General features: G+C 38.1%; 1 protein-coding gene across 4 annotated transcripts in view; it reads left to right on the top strand.

Moving 5' to 3' along the window:
• LOC134531713 (zinc carboxypeptidase-like) overlaps positions 1–25,785 on the top strand; it is a 125,906-nt gene that overhangs the window by 55,390 nt on the left and 44,731 nt on the right. For 2 of the 4 annotated variants that reach the window (XM_063367545.1, XM_063367555.1), the window contains exon 3: positions 18,573–18,717. The exons of the other annotated variants lie outside the window; for them this stretch is intronic. The gene's annotated coding sequence lies outside the window, so the exon portion shown is untranslated. The remainder of the gene's footprint in view (positions 1–18,572; positions 18,718–25,785) is intronic. 4 annotated transcript variants of the gene reach the window in all.

The following is a 25,785-nucleotide window of genomic DNA, read 5'->3' on the forward strand; positions in this document are numbered from 1 at the left end:
AAATTCATCAAAAAAATCACTCATTAATTTACACATTTAATCGCTGGATTCCTGCCCTCGATTCGATACTGGAACAGTGACAAGTGTAACTAAATATTAAATAAATTCAATTTTTCTGTTTTTCCATTACCTTTCGAGGAGTTTTTAAATCATTCTCTCTTCAAAAATAAAACACAAGTCAATGTACGACAATGTTCGACGAATTAAATACGTTGCCGATAAGCCTAACATGAAAGTCTAGTTTTTCGATAATCTGAATTTCCTCTAAACCGTACATGTACAAAGCCATACATACATATAGACCAAGCATCTTCGGACCGAGAGACCGGGTCATAATCAATGTCAAACGTATAGACCAGTTATTTCCGAACCTCACGACCTTCCTCATCGTCAGCTAATTATATTCAATTGAACTATGTTTTTTACGCTTATAAAAGGACCAAGAATCCAACAAAAAAAGGGCAGCACATTTGGAAGCACCGTCAACGAAAAGGCAGCACATTTGGAAGCACCGACAACCTAAAGGCAGCACCATCTTCGAAAAGGCAGCACATTTGTCATTGGCTCCAATATTCATTGGCTACAATATTCATTGGCTCCAATATTCATTGGTTTCATCAGTCTATTGATTCCATCAGTCAAGTGACTCCTACAGTCATAGACTCCAACTGCCTTTTCTTTCAACAGCTCCAATGATATTGGGCTACTATGCTACGAGTCTAAGAGACTACGAGGCTACAAGGTTACGAGTCTAAAAGGATCTAGCTGGTTCCGAGTTATACATGGCTGCGAGACTGCATGACTAAAAGACTGCATGGCTACGAAACTACATGGATACAAGTCTACTCGGCTCCAACACGTAATGTTCACACAGTACACACAGGAAACGGAACGTACACACAGGTAACGAAACATATACACACTGTACACACAGGAAACGGAACGTACACACAGGAAACGGAACGTACACACAGGAAACGGTATGATCACACATACAGTAGCGGAAACACGCAGGCTTAGTTGGAAATCAGAATACAAGAAATAAAATCATTAAATTTTTACTTTTAATATTTAATTACTTCTCAACATTACACGAATACAAGTAAAAGAAGCCATTATTGTATGTAGCCAGCTTTCCTCAGTTCTTTGAGTATGAAGGATATTTCTTTGATGCACGAATAGTTTCCTGCACAAAGCGAGCCATGTAGAAGTGTTAGCCGGTCAACCAATATGTTTGGATCTTTCCATGATGTGTAATCAATCTCTTCTACCACCATCTTACTTGCTTGTTTATTATAAATACTTTTAATATCACAATCGTCCCAGTGATAATAATGAACATTATCAGATTTATTTGTTATAACACGTTTCCATCGTTTCGGTCTCAGGACATCGCCACATTCTCCGATCTTGTCAGCTCTAGGTGCTTCATCACAGTCTATGCCTTTGTCAACAGCCTCAGAGTCACTGTAACAATCACTGTAGAAGACATCCTCTTCACCCAGATTACCGTATGAATTCGCTATCGATGATGTCGAAGTGTCTTCATCGTCTTCATGCTTCCTTTTTAGGAGTCCATCATTTTTACAAAGAATGGAGGATCTACTGAATATAGGCTTGAATGTATTCTCACTTTTCACGGTGTTGATACTTCCATTAGTTTCAGTCTTCCCGAAGCCATTAGCATCCTTCAATTTATGTTCTTCCTCACGATCGGGTGAGCTAATACTATCACGCTCAGGACAAGGAAAATTATTGTCGTAATGCAGATCACTTTTCTTTAGTCTAGTGGATCCATCGGTGTCCTCTATGCTGTAAGTAGTCTTGACTTGACATTATCTACCATGTCTTTTTAAGCTGTCAATTCGTGTTAACAACCTGCTACAACGATTACAGCTTAACATGTTGCGTAGCGGGTTTCTAGCACAATCATTCTTCTCATGACGTCTAGCATTCCTTCTCATGACAAAATCCTTGCCACAGTATCTACAGCGGCTTTCTTCCGATACAGCTGCAGATAACAAACCATGATCCATGGTAACTTCTGTGACTAATGTTAGATACAAACTGTCAGTTTTCTCCAATTGGAACCTTTTCTTAAATATAATTTTTTAAATGTTTCATCAGCGAGAGTTAAGTTATCTAATGCAAAGCAAATTGATGCAAGTAGTTCTGGCTGTCATCAACAGATCTCGCCACGTGTTGCTTGCAGGTAAATAATATCTATTTCATTAATGTGGGATGCGGAATGCTCACTATCGATCGCAAAGTTAGGTTGGCTTCGCTAGACTCCAAGGAGAAGGAAGTTCGTCCTTCCTGTTAGTGCTTCTTAGATTTCTCAGAGATTATTATTATTCGACTGAGTAATGATTTTATTTTTAAATTTCCACCTGATAAAAATATTACAAGTGATGATTATGTAGCAGAAGTTCACTAATTAAATGCAACCTTGAATAAAAATGACATGCCTCATTAAGTAAAAAAAATCCTTCATGCAGAGATCAATTTCTCATCAGTAACCAGAAGCAATCGAAGAAAACCATCAGATGTCTAATCAGGAATAATCAGAAGCACCCAGAGAAAACCATCAAAATATTGTCAAGAATAATCAGGAGCACACGAAGAAAACCACTATAATATTGACAAGAATGATCAGGAGCACACGAAGAAAACCACTATAATATTGACAAGAATGATCAGGAGCACCCGGAGAAAACTACCATAATATTGACAAGAATAATCAGGAGCACACGGAGAAATCCACCATAATATTGTCAAGAATAAACGGGAGCACACGGAGAAATCCGCCATAATATTGTCAAGAATAAACGGGAGCACACGGAGAAAACCACCATAATATTGACAAGAATAATCGGAAGCACACGGAGAAAACCGCTACAAGTTTTCTTTGATATCATAAAATTACAAAAAAAATTATAAAAAATTAAAAATAAAAACGAAAAAAATACAAACATGCTGCTAGCTTGTGAACTTCTCTTTTATATGCAAAGTTAGTTCTAGTACAAGCCAGAATCTTTGTATTTTTTTATTTTTTATTTTTAATATTTTATTATTATTTTTTTTTTGTAATTTTATGATATCAAAGAAAACTTGTGGCGGTTTTCTTCGTGTGCTTCCGATTATTCTTGTCAATATTATGGTGGTTTTCTCCGTGTGCTCCCGTTTATTCTTGACAATATTATGGTGGATTTCTCCGTGTGCTCCTGATTATTCTTGTCAATATTATGGTAGTTTTCTCCGGGTGCTCCTGATCATTCTTGTCAATATTATAGTGGTTTTCTTCGTGTGCTCCTGATCATTCTTGTCAATATTATAGTGGTTTTCTTCGTGTGCTCCTGATTATTCTTGACAATATTTTGATGGTTTTCTCTGGGTGCTTCTGATTATTCCTGATTAGACATCTGATGGTTTTCTTCGATTGCTTCTGGTTACTGATGAGAAATTGATCTCTGCATGAAGGATTTTTTTTACTTAATGAGGCATGTCATTTTTATTCAAGGTTGCATTTAATTAGTGAACTTCTGCTACATAATCATCACTTGTAATATTTTTATCAGGTGGAAATTTAAAAATAAAATCATTACTCAGTCGAATAATAATAATCTCTGAGAAATCTAAGAAGCACTAACAGGAAGGACGAACTTCCTTCTCCTTGGAGTCTAGCGAAGCCAACCTAACTTTGCGATCGATAGTGAGCATTCCGCATCCCACATTAATGAAATAGATATTATTTACCTGCAAGCAACACGTGGCGAGATCTGTTGATGACAGCCAGAACTACTTGCATCAATTTGCTTTGCATTAGATAACTTGACTCTCGTTGATGAAATATTTGAAAAATTATATTTAAGAAATGGTTCCAATTGGAGAAAACTGACAGTTTGTATCTAACATTAGTCACAGAAGCTACCATGGATCATGGTTTGTTATCTGCAGCTGTATCGGAAGAAAGCCGCTGTAGATACTGTGGCAAGGATTTTGTCATGAGAAGGAATGCTAGACGTCATGAGAAGAATGATTGTGCTAGAAACCCGCTACGCAACATGTTAAGCTGTAATCGTTGTAGCAGGTTGTTAACACGAATTGACAGCTTAAAAAGACATGGTAGATAATGTCAAGTCAAGACTACTTACGGCATAGAGGACACCGATGGATCCACTAGACTAAAGAAGAGTGATCTGCATTACGACAATAATTTTCCTTGTCCTGAGCGTGATAGTATTAGCTCACCCGATCGTGAGGAAGAACATAAATTGAAGGATGCTAATGGCTTCGGGAAGACTGAAACTAATGGAAGTATCAACACCGTGAAAAGTGAGAATACATTCATTCCTATATTCAGTAGATCCTCTATTCTTTGTAAAAATGATGGACTCCTAAAAAGGAAGCATGAAGACGATGAAGACACTTCGACATCATCGATAGCGAATTCATACGGTAATCTGGGTGAAGAGGATGTCTTCTACAGTGATTGTTACAGTGACTCTGAGGCTGTTGACAAAGGCATAGACTGTGATGAAGCACCTAGAGCTGACAAGATCGGAGAATGTGGCGATGTCCTGAGACCGAAACGATGGAAACGTGTTATAACAAATAAATCTGATAATGCTCATTATGATCACTGGGACGATTGTGATATTAAAAGTATTTATAATAAACAAGCAAGTAAGATGGTGGTAGAAGAGATTGATTACACATCATGGTAAGATCCAAACATATTGGTTGACCGGCTAACACTTCTACATGGCTCGCATTGTGCAGGAAACTATTCGTGCATTAAAGAAATATCCTTCATACTCAAAGAACTGAGGAAAGCTGGCTACATACAATAATGGCTTCTTTTACTTGTATTCGTGTAATGTTGAGAAGTAATTAAATATTAAAAGTAAAAATTTAATGATTTTATTTCTTGTATTCTGATTTCCAACTAAGCCTGCGTGTTTCCGCTACTGTATGTGTGATCATACCGTTTCCTGTGTGTACTGTGTGTACATTGCGTGTTGGAGCCGAGTAGACTTGTATCCATGTAGCTTCATAGACATGTAGTTTCGTAGCCATGCGGTCTTTTAGTCATGCAGTCTCGCAGCCATATATAACTCGGAACCAGCTAGATCCTTTTAGACTCGTAGCCTTGTAGCCTCGTAGTCTCTTAGACTCGTAGCATTGTAGCCCAATATCATTGGAGCTATTGACAGAAAAGGCAGTTGGAGTCTATGACTGTAGTAGCCAATGACTGATGGAGTCTCTAGACTGATGGAATCAATAGACTGATGGAACCAATGAATATTAGAGCCAATGAATATTGGAGCCAATCAATATTGTAGCCAATGAATATTGGAGCCAATGACAAATGTGCTGCCTTTTCGATGATGGTGTTGCCTTTTCGTTGTCGGTGCTTCCAAATGTGCTGTCTTTTCGTTGTAGGTGCTTCCAAATGTGCTGCCCTTTTTTTGTTGGATTCTTGGTCCTTTTTTAAGCGTAAAAAACATAGTTCAATTGAATATAATTAGCTGACGATGAGGAAGGTCGTGAGGTTCGGAAATAACTGGTCTATACGTTTGACATTGATTATGACCCGGTCTCTCGGTCCGAAGATGCTTGGTCTATATGTATGTATGGCTTTGTACATGTACGGTTTAGAGGATATTCAGATTATCGAAAAACTAGACTTTCATGTTAGGCTTATCGGCAACGTATTTAATTAGTCGAACATTGTCGTACATTGACTTGTGTTTTATTTTTGAAGAGAGAATGATTTAAAAACTCCGCGAAAGGTAATGGAAAAACAGAAAAATTGAATTTATTTAATATTTAGTTACACTTGTCACTGTTCCAGTATCGAATCGAGGGCAGGAATCCAGCGATTAAATGTGTAAATTAATGAGTGATTTTTTTGATGAATTTTGGATTTTTTCCCGAATTTCTAGCTACATTATTACATGATTTCAAGATGGCGCCTAAATTTCATGATGGCGGGGGCACCTCGGTAATAAATGTTTACTGCACTGTAGCGGGTTGGAATTAAATTATTCAGATGGAAATGTACTCTATAAGACGAGTACACACACAATATGGTGTACTCCAGCAGCTGGTAGCTCCTGGTAGCATGTACTGAACTTAAAATGTTTGATCCATGATGGTCGACAAGGACAAAGTCAAATTTCAAGGTCAAGGTTTAAGGTCAAGGTCAAATTTCTAGGTCAAGGTCAAAGTTAAAATTTCAAGGTCAAAGGTGTGGTGACCAGATAATTATACTAACATGGTATCAGCACACTCTAGCGGACGAAAACAAGATAATGATCTCCAGCGGGTGATTTCAAGATGGCGGCCGTCACGAAAAGTGCAACGGTGGTTTTAATGATTTTTTTATTATTCAATTAGGTTGATTAATTTTTCAATGATTTTTAAATTTTTTCCCATTTTTATAACATAAAAATTACGGATTTTCAAGATGGCGGACATGTCATATCAGGTGACGATATATATACTTTGACATAAGTGGTGGGGGTCAGTCTGCCAGCAGCCACTGTGAGGAAAGGATCGGTCGTCATTTTTTTATTTTTGCCCTCACCGGGTTCGAACCGAGGACTATGAGCTCCGTGTCGTAAATGTTTGTTTTTTTAAAATATTTTTTATTAAAATTTTATTTATTAAATTTTTTGTTTTTTTTTTAAATTTTTTCATTAAAATCAGATAATAAATAAAGATTTTAAAGATGGCGGGCGTAACGGAAATCGCAACGGTGACGACATAATCCAAGATGACATTCCATGATGTCAGAGGCTTATCGGAGGCTGTAGACATGGATGCTTAAGAGGCCACTACAGTGTTTCAGGGACACTACAGTGTTTAAGGGGCACTACGCAACCCGCGTTAACCTCATAAGATTCAATGATATTTTCATTCTGCTTATAACTAATTAACTGATATAGATTTCGAAATGATGCTTGCTTGATATGTAAGACAACTATGCTCTTATCAAAGCCCCTTTCTTCAATAATGTCCATAAATTATGGTTTTATACTAATCTTTACTAATATTCATAAGTGTATTGTCTAGGTTTGAACCATAATTTATGCACATTTTTGAAGAAAGGGTCTTTGATAAGAGCATCGTTGTCTTACATATCAAGCAAGCATCATTTCGAAATCTATATTAGTTAATTAGTTATAAGAAAAATGAAAATAGCATTGAATCTTATGAGGTTAACGCGAGTTGCGTAGTGCCCCTGAAACACTGGAGTGGCCTCTTAAGCCTCTATATGGACATTTCTAGCCGCCGGGATTTTTAAGGACTAAAAACGGGAAATTTTCCCTCGAAACGGGAATTTTTCCCCCGAAAAGAGGAATTTTTGAATTGAGGAATTTTTTGGGAATTTTTGGTGGAATTTTTTTCTAAAAAAAAATTGATTTTTTGGCGGATTTTGAGGAATTTTGGGCAAAATTTGCCCAATTTTGGAGAATTTTGATGATCAAATTCAAGGTCAAGGTCAAATTTCAAGGTCACAACCATTCAAGATGGCCGCCGTGACGTCAGAGCAATCTGTCATTGACCCGGCACCTAACACCTCAGCCTAAAGCCTGGCGCAGGAGCCCCTATTACATACTACTATTTACATTCCGGCAACATGTTATTTAACAAAAAAAAGTTACATGTGTTACAAAAATTTTGGAATAGTTTAATTTTGTTTTACAAATAATATGTGGAAAAAATATAATTCAGCAATTCATCTATTACAAACTGCTGTTTATATAATTTATTTGAAAATATTTTCCATACAAATTTATTTAAATTTGTTATAGCGAATTTCTTCTTGTCTCCTACATTTTAACATATTGTTACGATTTACTGCGGGTTCGTAAAGGATAGCCCAATTAAAGATTTTGTTACACTACACAGTTTTATTTATTGCCACTACTTATGTCACTTACAAATGATCTTCTAAAATGGCAAATAATTAATTACGCTTAAAGAAATGTCTATTCCCCAGTCACTCGTTTTTACAAACCACACACCATGCTGGGCCGCATCTCTGGCGCAACTCTCTCCGCAGCACCCCTCGTGGGTCTCCGCCGCGGGACTCCGTCGCCACACTCTGCCGCCGCCGATGCACTTGCCTTCGCCGAGGATCCGCTCGACGCCTCGCTCGGAACTTCGCTCGGGACTCCGCCGCACCCGCGGCACTATCGCCCAGTAACTCCGCCGCGGGAAAACTCCCGACTCCACTGAACGTACTCACTCCCTGCCCTGGAACCTTCGTCCAAGGACTTCGCCACTCTGCCGCACCCGCGTCACTATCGCCCCGGAAGCTCCGCCGCGGGAAGGCTGCCGCCTGAACTCTCTCCCTGTACTCCACTCCACTCCCTGACGTCCTCGGGTATATATATAGGCCCCGGCGCAATTCCAGAACTCACGAGAGCGGCCGGGGCCAGTCGCGTCATTACGAGGCGTCCCGACGACAGAAATCTCTCGAAAACACGCGTCGGCGGCTCGCGTAACTCCGCAGCTGTCTGGTTTCAGTTACGTGTCAAAGGCAGGGCACCGCGTGGGTAGTTGGGGGAAGGAGGGGGGAAAGCGAAAATCCTTGTTATCTTCCAGGCGCGCGCGGCGCATAATTGATTGCGGCAGTCGCCAGCCAGCTCTGCACCTGCACGTGTCGTGGCCTTGCTCGCGTTCGTAACGATATACTATCTTAAATAGGTACTTACCTAAGTATTGTTAAAATAAAAACTTACCTATTATTTATAATTAATATTACACTCCATAAATGCTCCAATAAAATATTCCACGCACATCCACAATTTATTTAATTCAGCATCTCAATCTTGTTTTAGCGATTTTGTTCCTAAAAATTCTAGAATTATTATACATCGGTATGCCCTCTTAATTCTATAATTGTAAACAGATGGTGTTAGTAATCTAGGGGTGTAATATTTTTTTCGTAAAGTGTACCTCAAAAAAGCCTGGGTTGTGGGATAGTGTTAAGCCTCGCTTCTCTCGCCCTAACTCGTCGTAATTTTATTTCAGCATTCGCTTTAATTTTTATAAGTTTAAATAACCAATATGTATGCCTACTATAGTAAAATTACTACAGTATTAAAAATTTATATAAAATATTTTTTAAATTTATTTATTAACAGTATTAAGGTCTTTAAGATTTAACTGTGATCGCGAGTCGGATATAACAAGTCTTTCTGGTGATTTTGACCTTCCACATTAACTCAGACTTCCTCAAAAAGTCGTACAAATTCCCGTTTTGAGGGAAAGTTTTACATTTTGTTGTTAAAAACTGTCGATAGCTTGCAAAGTCCTAAAAGCGGCGTAATACTTGGTCTACTAGGTCTGGGCTTTGACCTAAGTGAATATTAGACACCTCAATCACGTTATTACCTAAAAATATAAAAAAAATTAACTAAACACAAATGTTTGAAAACAGAATTAAAATATGTATGTAAAAAATAACTTAAGTCATATAATTTGTTGTCTACAGTTCGAACCTGTCGAGGGCACAAATTAATTATTTAATATAAATTTAACAGCAATTCGAAAAAGTACAAAAAACAGTGTATATAAAATTACGTCACGGAATTCGTAATACTTGCCTCTGTCCTTCATTAGAAATGTGTTAAAATCCAAGCGAAAATTCAAATGTCATATTTAGGAAATATTTTACCATTTACATATTAAAGGGCGTATTAATCATCTTCACTATGTGCAAGGACTAGGCTAGTCTCCGAACTGCAAACCTATAGTATGGGTATAATTTATTACAAGCAAGAAGGCAAACTAACTAGGCATGTTTTATGACTACTACAAGACAAAGGAGATTCTGAATAATTAAATATTCCGTTCTGGACTACAAACTTGACTCTACACTACCAACAATAAGGACTCACACTTAATTGTTATATTTTAGAACTATATAACATTATACATATTTTCACTTACGGTTCATAAATAACATTGATTATTTTGGCGAGTGCTAAAAACCACTGAATAATATCGTAAGTTCAAAGATGACTGATTTTTTTTCTTGTAAATACACGCATGCTTTTTTTTTTTTTTTTTTTTTTTTTTCAAATCATTTTTATTACTCGTGAAAGTGAGAAGTTTTGAGTGAATACTTGGAAGCGTGAGTTTGCTCTCTTCTCTTATTAAATTTCTGATGGAACTGAATTGCATAACTCTAATAATTCTAGCCTGTTAATGAAATCAACTTGAATTTAAGGGAACGAACAGCATTGCAGTGTCGAGATTGGATGTGTTTTTCCCCTTCAACGGCGTGGGGTAGTAGCAAATTAAAATTCGCACCTTGACTTTTTTTTACGCACTGACCTTTTCGGTTGATGAGCGGACGCAAAAGCAGATGAGCAGCTTTCACCATCTTCCAAGTCAACTTCAACTGGAAGTGCACTGCAAGAAGGGGTGCGTGCTCGCAACAACAAACCAAAAGGACTGTTTGTCCAACAGCAAACACAAACAAAAGGTATCCTTGTTCGCAAATTGTAACCCAAGAATGATTTATTAACTTGTAACCCTTCTTCCTCCTTAATTGGAAGAGGGGTTGCGTCCCCGACTCACTCTGGGCGCGAAGGGAAAAAATAAATATTAAAACCAGGCATAAAAAGCTAAACAATATAAATTCCCCACACCACTGCCCAGGGGTCAGGCGAAAAACTTCAAAGGATATGATAGCAGAGTAACCATTAAACAAACAAGAGGCAAGACTTTGGACGTATGTTATTAAAAAATAGAAATTTGCAAAAATAGTATTTACTATACATAACCATACAAGCTTAGTTACAAAAGCTGACGTTAATAATGGCAGCATCTTATCCCCATTAGCGATACTAACAATAACCTTTAAAAAATCGTAAAAATATAAATACTGATAACAACAAGTATAGAAATATATAAGGGCGTGAGGCATGGCCACTATAAAATATCAAAATTTACTGACTGCCCTAATACCAAAAACCAAACAAGACAACCAATACAAATATATAAAAAAATTCTACAATAATAATACTGAAGTACAAAAAATTTATTTAAATAAAGTTCTTAAACTCTCAATCAACGGTTTAGTCTTTCTTCAGATGTTCGTTGCTAAAGACTTGCCAAAAAACAAAGTAAATATCATAGGCGTGCGCTGGTTTCCTGACCTTCCTCACCAACTCCAGAGTCTAATGCCACGCCGGGCCATTGGTACGAATTCACAAAGGCGTGAACGATGATCAAAAAAAAATTATCTTATTTTTAAGGGAAATGTAGCAAAAAATCTTCACGTAACATAAGTAGGTTACCACAGAAGTATTTATCATCTACTTCAAACAAAGTCTTACTTCTTTATTAACTTGCCAATGATTTCATAAAAACGTAGAATGGCCGCACCAACCAACATCAGGCTGCGCATGTAGTCCAATACCGATCGCATACTTTTAATAATACTGCACAAGCTGATTATATTAGCTAAAGCCAACTTTAAGTATGCAAATTCCGAAGACAAAGTCTCAAAAACAAATTGCAAAATGTTCTTTTCTTCCAAACTTATACTTTTATTACAACTACAGGCAAACGGGCGACCTTTTTAAAAAATCCCACACTGGAACAACGTGTGAAACAAATGGGCCTCTTCACCAAACAGGCTAATAAAAGTTCCGTCCAAATAAAATTTAGTATGGGAAAATACACAGTTCACTAGGTTTGCCAAAAACGCGTGCAGCACCACGAGGGTAAAAATCTAAATCGCGGCCTCTCTTTACCTTGATTACTTCTGTATCACAGGGCAATCCATTTGCCCTGTCACCCAGCGTGGAGCCTCCATCCCAATACTCTTCGTCGCCCGTTGCCGTCCGGCACACCAGTCCGCACCGTCACGTAGCTCTGTCCTCGACGGTCGCTGGCCACACACTCTCCTCGCGGCCCCAGCTGATTTTCACTCCCGGCAAGCCGAAAGTCTGACGTCATCAGCCAACCGCCGGGCGCTCGCCAAGTGGTATTTACGTGAAACACAATCGATGTTCTTAAACTCATAATCGATAGCTACCAAACGGCGTATAACTAATTAACAGAGACAAATATAATTAAAAAAAATTACAGATAAATTAACCTTAATTAAAAAAGGCGTAAAAATACGTGAAATAAAAAACCAAATAAAACTAGAGACCAGCAACAAAAATAAATTACAAGTAAAAATGTGGCCCTGCCGGCCACAACCTCCGCCTTGAACAAAAAAAGAATTTAAACAGCAAAGAAAATCTTAAAAATAACCACAACTACAAATTATAAAAAAAAATTATACCAGAGTAAGTTCCAAATAAAATAAAAAAAAATATTTAGCCATATTCACCCTAAAAGGGTCATCCACATTCATTTTAGGAACTCCGCCTTACAAACATTTTCAAATGACTAACATGGGCCTTTTTTACCTTATTATTTCTTTCAACTTCTTCCAACAAAACAGTAACCGGCCCTAAAATCTTTACAATCTTATACGGTCCATCATACTTATTCTCTAACTTAGAGCTCTGATACCCTGCTTTGTCACTCAAAACAAATTGCCTGCATAGCACTTCATCACCAATTTTAAATACATTATCCACTCGCCCCTTATTATAAAACTTACTCATTTTCTTTCTAACCTTTTGCAGATTTTCGGCTGCTTCTTCCCACATTTTTTCCAACAAACGGGGGCTTCGGGTTTCCAAAAGGGCTGGATGCAAACCCCAACAATTTAGTAAAGGATGGGGTACATTTCTTCCCAAAAAAATTTCCGATGGTGTGAATTTAGTACCACTGTGCATGGTCATGTTAAAAGCTAAATTTAATACGTGGATAACACTGTCCCACTTCCGTTGGTTACGTTGATGAAAAATCGTGAGGGCCACTTTGACATTCTTATTCACCCTTTCAACCAAATTAGGGTTGGGATAATAGGGGCTGGTAGTAATATGTTTTATACCCCAATCTAAACACATCACTTCAAAACACTTACTCTTAAAATATGTAGCATTATCTGATACTACTTGCTCCGGGCTACCAAAAAAACCCCACACTTTAGTTTCTAAAGCCTTAATAATACTCTCGCTTTTCATATTACGCAAAGGCAAAAAAAATTTAGAAAAACCATCTACCGCTATAAGTAAGCAACTATTCCCTCCTAATGATCTAGGTAGGGGCCCAAAAATGTCCAAATAAACCCTTTCCCAAGGTCTAGTCAGAGCTTCAACAGAGTATTTACCTATCTTACTATGTCTAGATTGCTTAGCGCGCTGGCAATCTTCACAGCTTAAAACATGATCTTTTACGTCTTTTTTCAAACCTGGCCAAAAAATTCTTTAGAGATTTTATCTATAGTTTTTTCGATTCCGCCATGCGCGCCTATATTAGAATCATGGTAATACCGCATTATCATTTTCCTTACCCCCTTAGGAACAAAAACTTTGTGTTCTCCATCTTTCATCCAACACAAAAGCCCGTCTTTCATTCCTAAGTCTATAGTAGTATCCTGCCCCAAACGCGTTATTAAATCTTTAGTCTCAGGATCCTCTTTTTGTATTTCGCGCAAATCAATAAATCCTTGAGGGAATTCCCTCAGGATGTTACATTCTTCCTTGTCTTCAGTTCTCATTTCGTCATTACACTGAAACTCATGTTCATCAAACATGCGCGATAAGGCATCGGCCACTACATTTTCCTGTCCTTTCATATGTTTGAGGTCAAAACGAAAACGCGTCAACCGCATGATCCACCGCCCTATTTTCCCTAGTTGCCGCGGGTGGGAAAAAAGCCATGTCAAAGCCTGGTTGTCAGTCCATAATTCAAATTTCTCATGTTCAAGAAAACTCTCAAATCTCTCCAACGCAAATATGCACGCTAATGCTTCCTTCTCATATACACTGTATTTTAACTCGTGCTTATTTAGGGATTTACTAGCATACATAATCGGTTTTAAACCTCCCTCACGTTCTTGCAACAAAACCGCCCCCAGACCTACTCCCGAAGCGTCCACTTGCACAATAAATTTTTGCTCAAAATCCGGAAGTATTAAAATGGGGGGTTGAGCTATGGCTTTCTTTAAATTCCTAAAGGCCTGTTCTTCCTCTTCCCCCCATACAAACTTAACATCTTTCCTTTTCAAATTATTTAAAGGCGCGCATAGGTTAGCGTAATTCGGTATAAAACGACAAAAATAACCAAGCATTCCTAAAAAGCGCATCACTCCCTTAACATTACGGGGGGCCGGGAAATTAACTATGGGGTTTATCTTATCTTGGTCCATGACCAATTCACCTTCTCGGATTATGTATCCTAAAAATTTTATCTCGCTACGGGCCCAAACTATTTTTCCGGATTTACGGTAAAGCCGGCTCCCTTTAGTTTCTCAAGTACTTTTCTTATATGTTCTATATGTTCTTCAAAACTATTTGAAAAAACACAAATATCATCCAAGAAACTTATTACAAATTTATACTGATATTCTTGTAATATGTGCCCTAAAATTCGTGACAAACATTGGGCCCCAAAATTCACCCCAAAAGGCACTCTAGTCCATTCAAAGTGCCCCCAAGGAGTGACAAACCCGGTAAATTTCTGACTACTTGCTTCTAATTCACATTGATGAAACGCCGAGTTCAAATCAAGCACCGTAAAAAACTTGGCTTTTCCCAAATATTGCAAAACAATTTCAACTTTAGGCATGGGAAACGGATCTAGTTTTACCCTGTCATTAAGGAGGCGATAGTCAAGGACCAAACGATATTTGCCCTTATTTTTCTTATCTACTAAAAAGGCCGGTGAGGCAAAATTGGATTTAGAAGGGACTATTACCTTATTATCAAGTAAATCATTAATAATTTCTCGAAAGGCTTTCATTTTAGGCGGGGCACATTGATACGGCACACATTTAATAGGGGTTTCATCTACCAGCACGATCTTGTATGGCATTAGCGTACATTTGCCAATTTTAGTAGTGATAACATCCTTATATTCCTCGCTTAATTGCTGTATCTGCAATTTTTCCTTCTCACCCAACCTTTGCTCTAACCCTTCGATACCGCCACAAACCACCTTTCTTCTTTTTTTATTCTCCCACAATTTTATCTTAATTTTATCATTAAAATCGAACCTCATTACTTTCTCACCGCACACTATTATAGCCTTACTATCACTTAAAAAATCCATTCCCAAAACTACTTCATGGATCAAATCGGGCATTACCCAGAATTCACGTTCCAAGATAAATGTTCCAATTTAAAATGTAAAAATACTTTCACCTTTACCTGAACCTTTTGCCCGTCCGCCATGGCCACATTAATGCCTTGACTACTTACGATCTTAGTTTTCAAAAATTTATGATCACGCACCAAATTACTTAAAAATTTCTGCTGGATGAAACTACAACTAGCCCCCGTATCAAGTAGAGCTTCTATCTCACGATCATACAACCAAACTTTGACACATAAACCTCTTTTTGCCTGAATGACCGCCAAACTATGCTTATTGTTAAATCGATATTTCTTAACTTCCTTACGGAAATTACATTTCCCGCTATTATGACCATCTTTATTACAAAAACCACAAACTAATTTTTTCTTGCGATTACATTTTTTATCAAATGGTCCATGCTGCCACACCTAAAACATGTCTTGTGTCTTTCCTGCTCCGGTTTCTTTTTAAAGCAAAATTTTTCTGAATGACCATTTTTGCCACAAAAACCACAAACAAATTTATTTACCTCCGAAACCGAGCAATCCTTAGCAAAATGCCCTACCTTATTACACTTAAAACAAGTCTTATTACTTTTTTTATTACCCGGCGTTTTAAAACAAACCGGTTTAAAATTGATTTTGCCTTTACACTTATCGAATTCACATTTAGCGTAAAAAATATTATCAACCTGGATAGCCCAAGTGTTGAGTTCCTCCACACTATTAGGTCTGCCAATAAATGCGCATTCGTGTCTGATGGCAGGATTTAGATTTTCCAAAATAATAGCTACAAAACGGTGATCATCTAACTGCAGACCAAATACATTAACGTGATTTCTAATATCCTGTATAAATTCTAAGGTGCTTTCATTTTCCCGTTGAAAACGGAAAATCAATTCCTTAATTAGATCGTCCTTCACCCTCTTAGGTCACAAATATTCCCACAAATTCTCTTTCACTACCGACCATCCAACAGACTTATTTATACCTGACGTAATCACGTCTCTAGCGATCCCGCTACATTTAGTCGAAATACACCTTAACAATTCTTGCTCATTTTGTAAACAACAATTAGTTTTCAAACTATCTACCCCCAAGCAAAACTTTATTAAATCTCTTGGCCCACCGGAGCATAAAGATGGCAACCTATCCAGTTCCTTAAAAAGTAATTTACTTTGCATAGCAGTATTCAATGAATTTACTTGGCTGATCTCCGAATTCTCCACATTTTCCTCAACAGGTTTTTTTCTCCCTTCTTTAATGTGGGTACTTAATTTCCTGCGTAAGGTATCAATGTCATCCTCCAGACCACTCTCTACTCCCGCTGCTTGCAAATTAGCGTAAACCTGTTCTTTGGGAAGTTTATAAATCCAAGAAACTGCCATTATTAAAAAAATCAAAAAGGTCAGCAAAATCGCAAAAGTCCAAAGTCTCTGCCTAGCAGAGTGGCGCAGGTTGTAACCCTTCTTCCTCCTTAATTGGAAGAGGGGTTGCGTCCCCGACTCACTCTGGGCGCGAAGGGAAAAAATAAATATTAAAACCAGGCATAAAAAGCTAAACAATATAAATTCCCCACACCACTGCCCAGGGGTCAGGCGAAAAACTTCAAAGGATATGATAGCAGAGTAACCATTAAACAAACAAGAGGCAAGACTTTGGACGTATGTTATTAAAAAATAGAAATTTGCAAAAATAGTATTTACTATACATAACCATACAAGCTTAGGTACAAAAGCTGACGTTAATAATGGCAGCATCTTATCCCCATTAGCGATACTAACAATAACCTTTAAAAAATCGTAAAAATATAAATACTGATAACAACCAGTATAAAAATATATAAGGGCGTGAGGCATGGCCACTATAAAATATCAAAATTTACTGACTGCCCTAATACCAAAAACCAAACAAGACAACCAATACAAATATATAAAAAAATTCTACAATAATAATACTGAAGTACAAAAAATTTATTTAAATAAAGTTCTTAAACTCTCAATCAACGGTTTAGTCTTTCTTCAGATGTTCGTTGCTAAAGACTTGCCAAAAAACAAAGTAAATATCATAGGCGTGCGCTGGTTTCCTGACCTTCCTCACCAACTCCAGAGTCTAATGCCACGCCGGGCCATTGGTACGAATTCACAAAGGCGTGAACGATGATCAAAAAAAAATTATCTTATTTTTAAGGGAAATGTAGCAAAAAATCTTCACGTAACATAAGTATGTTACCACAGAAGTATTTATCATCTACTTCAAACAAAGTCTTACTTCTTTATTAACTTGCCAATGATTTCATAAAAACGTAGAATGGCCGCACCAACCAACATCAGGCTGCGCATGTAGTCCAATACCGATCGCATACTTTTAATAATACTGCACAAGCTGATTATATTAGCTAAAGCCAACTTTAAGTATGCAAATTCCGAAGACAAAGTCTCAAAAACAAATTGCAAAATGTTCTTTTCTTCCAAACTTATACTTTTATTACAACTACAGGCAAACGGGCGACCTTTTTAAAAAATCCCACACTGGAACAACTTGTGAAACAAATGGGCTTCTTCACCAAACAGGCTAATAAAAGTTCCGTCCAAATAAAATTTAGTATGGGAAAATACACAGTTCACTAGGTTTGCCAAAAACGCGTGCAGCACCACGAAGGTAAAAATCAAAATCGCGGCCTCTCTTTACCTTGATTACTTCTGTATCACAGGGCAATCCATTTGCCCTGTCACCCAGCGTGGAGCCTCCATCCCAATACTCTTCGTCGCCCGTTGCCGTCCGGCACACCAGTCCGCACCGTCACATAGCTCTGTCCTCGACGGTCGCTGGCCACACACTCTCCTCGCGGCCCCAGCTGATTTTCACTCCCGGCAAGCCGAAAGTCTGACGTCATCAGCCAACCGCCGGGCGCTCGCCAAGTGGTATTTACGTGAAACACAATCGATGTTCTTAAACTCATAATCGATAGCTACCAAACGGCGTATAACTAATTAACAGAGACAAATATAATTAAAAAAATTTACAGATAAATTAACCTTAATTAAAAAAGGCGTAAAAATACGTGAAATAAAAAACCAAATAAAACTAGAGACCAGCAACAAAAATAAATTACAAGTAAAAATGTGGCCCTGCCGGCCACAAACTTCAGATCACTCGTCCTCGTGATTAAGCCTCGTTCAGTTCATGGCGAGGTTAATTCTGCATGCGCATCACTTCCCCCCCCCCCCCCCTTTTTTTTTTTTTTTGTTGTGATTTGGAGACTTTAAGCCCTCATTCATGCTTGTGTTCAGCTGGTTGCACACGGGGTTGAACTGAGCCACAGGTGATTGTGAACATGTGCAGAGACCAGTGGTCTTGAATGGAACGGACTTGAAGGTGGCTGGACACGTTGAACCGCGCGGGAGCAGCGACGGAAGACGGACACTTGTCACTGCCCGGTCAGAGCCAGTCTTGCAACTGCTGCTGCGAGGAGAGAGGCAGCATCGCAGTGAGTGTCCCAAGTCCCCGTCCGAACTGGCGTCTTTTATAAGAGCCCGGCTGCAATAGTCCGAACCTATGCGTGGTCCGTGTACTTATCCGAATGTGAGTGACGTCACATTCTCACCGAAAACTGCACTTTCCACAATTGCGATGTCTGATGTCCGAATGTATTGATTTCTAAAGTTGTCACCAAAGCGCAGTTAATGTGCCAAACCAAATGTTTTTGTTTATTGTTTTGATGCTTTGTAGTTTGAGATTGAACTTATGAAAGTTGTGGGAGTTCAATATTAGATATTTATTCAGTAAGGCAAAGTGGCTCTTCTTGACTACAACACCTTCAATTTCCTTCAATAACAAAAACAAACACCACGTTTTCAAAAGGGAACCGGAAATTCAAATATCGTGAGTGTTTTGTTCTTTTTCTGTGTCCGAAGTACACAGGTTGGGACAAAAAGTTCAAATTGACGAATGTCTTCGGACAAGGTGGGTTCGGACCTTCGCCCACTTGATGCATGACGTCAGAGGGTCACGTGGACCAATCAGCGACGAGTGTCCTTCGGACATAGTTTAGGACATTGCTATTGTAGACGGGCCATAAGCCACGCAGTTGTCAATGAAACGGCTGTGTGATGGAATGACTTATTAGAACGTAACATTTCGCCGACATCGATGTCACTAGAGACGAGTGAGGAAGTTGGGCCGTGAGATAGAGCAGCAGTGGAATGCACTGTTGTGGGGGAGACGGGAGAACTCGGAGAAAACTCATCAAGCCATGTCAACGACCGTCACGTTTTCCACTTTCGAGAAATTTGGGTTTGACCCTCCCGGGTCAACTCGCCTGCTGTCCGTCATGATACGTAACCACGAACATGAATCATTCTTTTTTGACGTGACAACGTCGGATAAATCGATGAACGCCGGCTGCACGCACGAAAAAGTGTCCCGTTACGCTCATTGTTCCGTTACGCTATGTCCCGTTACGCTGTGTTCCGTTACGCTCATTGTTCCGTTACGCTGTCGGCGAGTGCAGTAATAATAGGTTGTTACAATTGACTAAAAAATTATGGTGATTCATAAAATTGATGATAGATATTTTATTACAGGTTATTTATACGAAAACTTGTTCATAATTATATTTAAACTTTATAACTAAACGCCAGTTTTTAAAATTAATTACAAGTCATCTACATGTGAACTGTTCGTCGACTGTTTATAAAATGAAGTAAAAAGTTAATGTGGTTTTCATTGCTTATTACAACAACAATTTCGGCAATAAAGGATAATTATTCTTGCATTTTAAAAATCTGATTACTAGTATAATTTCAAGTATTTATTCTTTTATTATTGAAATAAAAATGATTCAATTTTATTCATAAAAGTATGCAAACATTTCATCAATGTTTTGTTATGACGTTGTCACGTTAAACTATCGTCCGTAAACCGACTTTACAGACAACCAATTCTTTTTATATTAAATTAGGAGTTAATCTGCAGGTGTTTAGAATGCTTGAGTGTTTTTGTTTGATAGGGTTTTACGCCGCACGATTGCGCAACAGTCGGCACTTCCCAGATCATAGCGGGCTCCCAACAGCTCGGATACCGACTCGGAGCTCATGAATGAGTCGTGCCAGGTTTTTTGACTCCTCAGACACACGACCGGTACGACAGGGGACTCCCAGCAGCAGAGTCTAAACAAAGTCACGGTGTTATTAAAACACGTTTACTTGTGACATGTTATTTTAAGTTAAAACCAAACTTTACTAATTTATTTATCAGGTGGCTCGTCGGATTTTGTAAATAAACAACAAGACGGTAAAAATTGTTGGAGGCTTCGCCCCCAAATCCCCACTTCTTGAATGAAAACTTCACACCCAAAGAGGATACCGTCGGGACTTCGCCTTGAAACCTCCAGTAGGGGGGTTACACAATTCCGATTTGTATCTTCGCCTCCAAATACGCCTTAAACCTTGACCTAGGGATGAATTGCCTCGAAAACATGTCCTCAAACTTCCACATCGGGTCTTATATGTAGAATGTACATTGTATGATTAAATTTTATTTATTTTTTACTTAATGCACAGCTGTAGTCATGAAATTTTGGCATGCACATCGGCACAAACAACAATCATAAGAATGTTGTTTTTATGATTCTAGCTGCCCTAACTATGAGTATGGAACCCACAAACAAATATGTGAAGATGTGCACTAAATGTAAGTTTACAACTCTATATAAGGTATACCCGACGAAGTTACGACAAAACATCTGTATATTTTAATTGGGTGTGAGCATGATTTATTAAGTACATACTAGCTGATGCTTCTGTCAGGCAGAGCACACTCGCACTGCTAATAACACATGCCCCTCCTCGTGGGTACGCCACTGCCGCGCCTAGTGCAAAAAAAAATTTGAAAATTACTCATGAAAAAAAAAACAATCGTTAGTACTAAGATAACCGGAAGAAAAATTAAATTCAATAGTTTTCTTAAGTGCATTGAAGTTCGCGTTTATTTAACCAACAACACATAGGTGCAATACCCGGCGTCTTCAGAGTGTTAATATGATTAGATTAAAAAAGTTGTTGATATTTTCTTAACAGTCAAACTGTTAGACGACTTACTACATTGCACTCTTTTAAAAATCAAGGACATTTCTGTTGACAAGAGGTATCCACGATGTAATACCGTTTTCTTTTTTCCCTGCCATTTATGATGTGCCCGCTTTGACGATGTTATTATGCAGACTTTTAACAAAGAGTCTTGTACCATTACATAATTTCTGCGAACTAAGATTCCACATAATATGTTCGGCTGGTCAACTTTCAGTGTGAGGCAATGCAACGGCATTCCTGGCGCATTTAACGAATTCATAATTTCGCTAGGAGGCAACAACATTACAATAGCTTTTTGTTGCCAGGAGAAGAATGCATCAATGCCATAGCCGTTGCCATGGAGACGAATGCAGTACCAACAATGCAACTGTCGTTCCCATGGAGATAATAGTATAAATGTAGTCGAAAAATAAATTTAGTCTAAAAATAAAAATAAAACTTTAAACGCACAGCCATTACCATCAATCAAACCCTCTTAGAAATAATGGTTACCACCAGTGGAGATACTATATATATGTGTGTGTGTGTATATATATATATTTATTTATAAGTACACGTATTGGATTAATTATATATTTAACACACTCTTGTAGAATTTCTAGTCATGACATCTAGCAGGCACATTTGCACATTCATCGGCCACAATATTGTAACATTTGATAATCTTAGATGTCACAAAAATTTGAAAAAATATATATAATTTTTTAAAATTAATACCATATGAAAGTTTTCATTACAAGATATGGTAAAACTGATGTAGATATTGCAAAATGTCTTGGACCAAAATCGTAGAACATTTTAGTTTTTGCCTAGTTGGTTTTCAGTAGTCAAGTGTAGAATATAATTCAGAATAAAATTTAAAAAAAAATTAGTACGAAATATGTGGCTTTATCTGGGGTATAACTGATAAAAGAAACGACAAAATGTCACCAAATTTTTAGAGCTTACCAAATGCAATTAATTGGTGCCATCCGTTTGTCTATGTGTCTACGTTCAGGAACAATGGACCCCAGAAGTAAGGTCTACATCGAGTTTAAAGGTGCGCCTCGATTTTTTTTACCGCGCTTTTATTAGCTTTACCTGTGTGTATGTATATGAATGGACTATGTAATAATATCTTTCCAATTGGGGGAGGGGTCACAGGGTCAAAAAACCATTAATTTCGAACTATGGTACCAGGCATTTTGGGTATTCATGAGATCGGGGCATGGTGGGAATTTTCCCCCGGGGCGACTGTTACCCTGGCAAGGTGGAGGGGGTGTTAAAGACCCAAAAAATTTAAAATTTAAAACTCGATACTCTTTCGATTTGGAGGGTTTCCGATCCAAAATGTCGGGTTGTAGTGGAAAATATGTCCGGGTTTTGACTTTCTCCCCCTCGTGTAGGGAAAGGGGGGGGGGGGGTAATTCCCTAAATTCCAAAAAAAATAATTCTTTACTATTTATAGTTTTTCCTAGGTCGGGTTGTGGTGGAAAATGTGTCCGGGGATCGTTAATGGCAATGTGGGTACTATATCTGAAATTATCGGGCCATTCTTTCGGCGTGATGTATGATACACACAGTCTATCAGTCCGTGTTGATTTCCACGCAGAAGGTGTACACACAATTAAACCAATAGCCATTCAGTTTCCACGAAGTACAGCTATGGTACTGCTGAAGAGCGAATGTTGCCATTAATACTGATTGGGCATCTACCGTAAATAAAATGCAAGGCTGCACTGTAGATAATGCAGTTGTTTATTTGGGATCGCTTCTCTTTGCTGCCGGACAGGCTTATGTAGCGGTTAGTCGCGTAAAGTCACTGGATGGTCTCCAAGTAGAAAACTTGGTTGCTCTAACATAACAAAAAAAGTTCCATGTAATGTTGACGCATTGGCGGAAATGACTGGATTACGTGAACATTAATGACTAATTTTAAGTTTATTGTTACAAATACTTCAATATTTTATATTTCGTAATTTTAATTTGTTTCAATTACTCATTCAATATTTTTATTTTGAAACTGAAAAGAATACAATTAAGTTGTATCTATAAATATCTTTAAAAAAAAATTTTATTGTCGAATTAACTAAAAATTAAAATTTAAGTTTTTTTTTTGGTCTAACAGGCAAATAATGTAACACAACTCTGTATCCTAAAATTAATGATAAAAACTTTTAAACAAATGATATCAAGCACACCCCTGGGCGTAGATCCTCAATTTTATCGATTAAACCTGGTGTCGACTAACAACAATAATATTTTTAAATGACTAACGATTCATGTTCGAATCACACTCGGATCCTTTGTAACTATTTAATAAAATAATAAATAACTAAATAATAAAATACTCGAATATTGTTATTATGATTATTTATGAAATCATAATTATTAAATTATAAATATACAATAAAATAATTCAATGTGTCTCAAATACAAAACATAATAGACGACATATCGCAACACTCGGGATTCGAACCTATTACCTCACGCTTGCCAGTCATATGCGCTACCCGCAACGCTACACAACTGATATACGTTTAAGCATTTTAGTATGTTCATATTGCTAGTCGTAAACCACGCCTCTACAAATGACAATGCATTTTGTCACATATTTAAGGGAGAAGGGATAAAAGGTCACGATCACATGTAAAATTATTATGTACGCAGTTGGCAATTATGTAAAAGTTGGACTCTTTGTCTTATTGGCTATAAAATATATCCTTTTTTTATTTTCTTGTTTTACTTTTCGGAAGATTATTGTAAACAATTACTTTTAAATATAAAAAAAAAATTCTTTATTTCTATCTTATTGAGCGAGGGCTTAAGAAGATTTCATACCGATTTTCTCAGCTCTCTATACCTCGATTTCTATAAATATCGGTATTATATGAGCATGATATAATTTATCCTTACATCGTTTTTTAGTCTCAACAATTGTCAGTGGTATGTCAAAACTACCTAAAAATTCATTACGTAGCTATGACTTACCAGTGAAGTCAGACCTAGGTCATGTGTTCACTGGGCAATGCACAGTGTACACAGATTAAACTTTTCACACGGTCAATTTAACTTCACTTACTGCTACTACAGCATGTCGGTGATGCGAACTCACAAGATTTTACCCATCCAAAAAAGAGTCCAACACGCACATGATACAGTCGAGTATATACAATGTATTAGTGTATATATGCGTATACATGTACACAGGCCGCTGCGATTCGCCAGTCTGGCGCAACACGTCACTAGCATGTCGGTGACGCGTACCTATAAGTTTTTTTCCCTACCAAAAATCACTCAACGTGGCTAAAGAAGTTTTCACTTCAAAAAATGAACTGGTAATGATGAAGTTAGGGAGGGAATTTTATGTATAAATATTTGCCAGACTTTTTAAAAACAACAGGTAACATTTAAAATTTGCCAGGCGAAGAAATGTTAATCGAAAAGTAATGTGAAATGCAGTGAGCCAACATTACGGTTGAAGCAGAGCTTTAGAAGAGTTAGAGTGGGCGCACTTGACCTGAACGCGCAGCTCTTATGCGGTAACTTCTCGGCATCGATGTGTGACTACAGGGTTGTTTTCAGTCTACATTTTCATTGCAGCAGAATAAAGGGGAGATCACGTTGGTAAAATAAACTGAGTGTGGTAAAGGGGCTGAGGCGGTGACTATGCTGGGTTGGTGGTCCCAGCCGCTGATCATTGCTGAAGCCCTAACACCCTCCAGATCAACAAAAGGGAGCGATCCCTAACAGTTGTGTTTTTCTTAAAGCTCTGGAATGTTATTAAAGCGAACTGGAACGCTACTCCCACCCTGCCCTATTAGGGCGCATATGTGGGAGGGGAACGTGATAATGCCGGCGGTAAGGTTGGAATTATCTGGTGAAATAAACGGGATAGCTACTAGGGCAAGTACCTAAGGAAAGTCGCACCACTATCCTCGTGTGTGCAATTGGAAAAGTACTCGGGAGAGTGCTAAAGCTAGTAGTTGGACGACTCGGGTGGGATAGCGCGTGTGGACAGCAGCTGTTCCACTCTCCTCCCACCACTGCATATTCCACTACACGCCCACCAGCCAGCGTACCTTATCTGGGGAGGAGAGCATCAACACGTGGTGGTCAGCATACTCAAGAAGAGGTGGTCGGAAGCAGAAACTATTGAATTTGTGGAATCGTACTGCGGAGATGAATTCGTGCGGAACATGACAGTTTACATTACAGAAATAGGTACATGGAATAGGAAGCCTGTGAGGATATTATTTATCACTAAGGACCGGGAAAATTCGCGGGTTCAATGACCTGTAGGATGAACTCCATAGTTCTACGTACACTCGGTCAAATATCACCCACTCATTGGCTGCTGTCTTGTGAGACATCCCAACGTAGCAGCCTGTGATTCGATACAGCTTTGGTTGGGTGTTTCTCATTGGCTTAGAGTCATCCAGGTGAGTTGTGAGCCAATAACTGAGGCAACACTGAGGTATAACTAT

This window comes from Bacillus rossius, chromosome 1, assembly GCF_032445375.1.
Source record: "Bacillus rossius redtenbacheri isolate Brsri chromosome 1, Brsri_v3, whole genome shotgun sequence".
Classification (NCBI taxonomy): Eukaryota; Metazoa; Arthropoda; class Insecta; order Phasmatodea; family Bacillidae; genus Bacillus; species Bacillus rossius.